The sequence below is a fragment of the Charadrius vociferus genome, unplaced genomic scaffold (assembly GCF_000708025.1).
Source record: "Charadrius vociferus isolate BGI_N301 unplaced genomic scaffold, ASM70802v2 scaffold26, whole genome shotgun sequence".
Lineage (NCBI taxonomy): Eukaryota > Metazoa > Chordata > Aves > Charadriiformes > Charadriidae > Charadrius > Charadrius vociferus.
The window spans coordinates 3,400,965-3,403,505 of NW_009649320.1; positions in this window are offsets into that span (position 1 = coordinate 3,400,965).

Below are 2,541 nucleotides of genomic sequence, written 5' to 3' on the forward strand. Positions count from 1 at the left end.
TGGAATAAAATGTAATACAGCTGATGAGACATTTCAGTTTTGTGTATCCATGGCATTATGATATTAGAACACAAGATCTGTTTCCCTGGATCAACAGCCTGGTCCAATTTAGTTTCTGATACTGGATCCTTTTAGTTGCTCTGAAGGAAGATGTAGAAGTTATTGTACAACTTTCTTCTCCTTGTCTCCACTTTGACCTTGAATAGACAGATTAGTCAGAGCCTTGAGATATGCAGTTTTATAGCACTTACATATGTTATTGTTTTATTTAATTTTTGCAGCTGAAGATTTCCTTGATATTTATATAAAATTTTTAAAATGCCATTAAATTCTCAGTCAGGTCAAAATCTTGTTGAACTGAGTTTAACTGTGGAATTATATGAATGCAACATGAATTTATTTCTAGTGATTTTGAATTTCCTATCTTGAAGCATCTCTTACCCTTGTGTATGGGATAAAAAAGTTTTTCATATGCATTTCCTATTATGTATTTATTATGCATATTACAGCACATCTTCCATGATTTGTCCAGCTTCTCTGTCTCTCTTTCAGTTGAAACAATTTCAAAAACTTTTTTCAGTCTTTCTAAAATTGAAATATCAATAACTAGAAAGAGCTGGAAAATGAGAGAGAACGTGGGAAAGAAAGTAACAACAAGCCAATCACAAGCTATTACTCCAGGAAATCATAGATCAATGAAATTATATGCTTTGGCTCAACCAAAGCATATTCTGGTTTTGGGTATGAGAAATACTTGTGGCAAACAGTTTCATTTCATCTGCCCTGACATTTCAGAGTCACTGGTAAAATGCTTTCTCATCTGCCCAGCTCACTGGATACAAAACAGAATTGCAGATGTAAGTAAGAGGCAGAAGTGACCCCTTCACATCCCATGGCATCTCCTTCCTCTTAATCAACCCACTCAAGGTAGCAGTGGTGAACAACTTAGTGATTGCACTTAGAGACAAGCAAATAGTTCTTTATCAAAGTGCCTGAAATTACCATAATAAGGTCAGTAGAAGAGGTGACAGAGAAAAAAAGTTCTTTTACCTCCCATTCCCACAATAGTATCATCAAGGACAAGACATCAAAGGATAAAGCTTCTTTCTTCTTAAGATCCCACTCATCTCTCTTTTTTTTTCTTTTTTTCTTCTGTTTCCAGTAGAAAGGTGTAAAACTACCAGTGGGATATTGTGCCTCGTACATATAGTAGGTGGCTCCAGTACCTGTATCTCTGTCCTACTCCATGTTGAACTGCTAGAAAATGTTATCCAGATAAAAGCATTTATTGATCATACAAAACTGTAATATGTTTCATAGTGCATTTGGTTTATAATATAGTCAGTCATACATTCTTCTTTATGTTTGTTGGTTTTGTTGCATTTTATTCATCCCTTATTAGAAAAAAGATTTTTTTATTTGTCAAATTGTTACTCACTGACCATGGAATAACTAAGGTTTACTAACTGTCCAACAGAACCAAAGAAACCATCCACCCAAGAGATTTGGAATCAAAGTTCTTTTCCATAATGGGGGATATTCAGCCAACCATGGCAGTAGCTCTCACTAGAACAGAGAGCTTCAAATCAGTTAGCTAGTTAATGAATTCTGACAAACAAGTAGACAAAATGCAATTCTGCATGTCAAAACTGAGTGACATAAGCATAGTCCAACTAATAGAAATCACCTTTTCTATTAGGGTCAAGAATTTGGAAAAGTAAATTAATAAGAAATTTCAAGTCATGGAAGCCATAAAATATGCCTAATCTCAAACATTTTAGGAATAAGGAGTTTATGAATAATTAAACTACTAATAGTAATACAAAGGTTAATGTGGCTGGAAAGGTTAAACCAGACATTAAAAAATGGAACATAGAGGGTTTTTTTACAGCATTCATTTCCTGGAGCTATAACAGAATAGACTATGTCAAAAGGGCTATAACATAGTTTTCCTCGTTCTGTTACAATGGAAAACAAATGGTTTGAATTTCATCTTCCTCATCCTGATATAAATCAGAACAAATGGCAGGGAGGCAATGAAATTTCTCTGGGGTAAAACTAGGAGCACAATAATTATAATCAAGATGCTAATGGTTCAGATGAAATGGTATATTGGAGGGAAAAGATATTCAAGGAAGAATAGAAACTGAATTGTAGGTAAGTGAATGTATACAAACATAATGGATGCCAAGTAAAATTTGAAAGCATATTCTTATCATATTTCCTGCTCATTTCTTTCATTATTCACTGGTCTTGTATTTCCTTATAGAGTTATTTGTTTTCTATAGGGATTTATATCCACAGATCAAGATTTCTCCTCTAGAACACACACGTGCTCACTCCCACAGTGATGGCCCCTGCCCCTCTGCCACCACATGGACCTGGGGAACCAGGCTCTCACTCCAACCGCTTGATGTGCCAGGCCCAACTGGGGGTCCAGTACCTTTGTGTAATGATTCAACTGCGAACTCAGCCTGCTGCACTGAGTCCGACATATGGGCGTGTGTTTCTGCCCCACACCAAGGGACCAGTTTCTTAAAC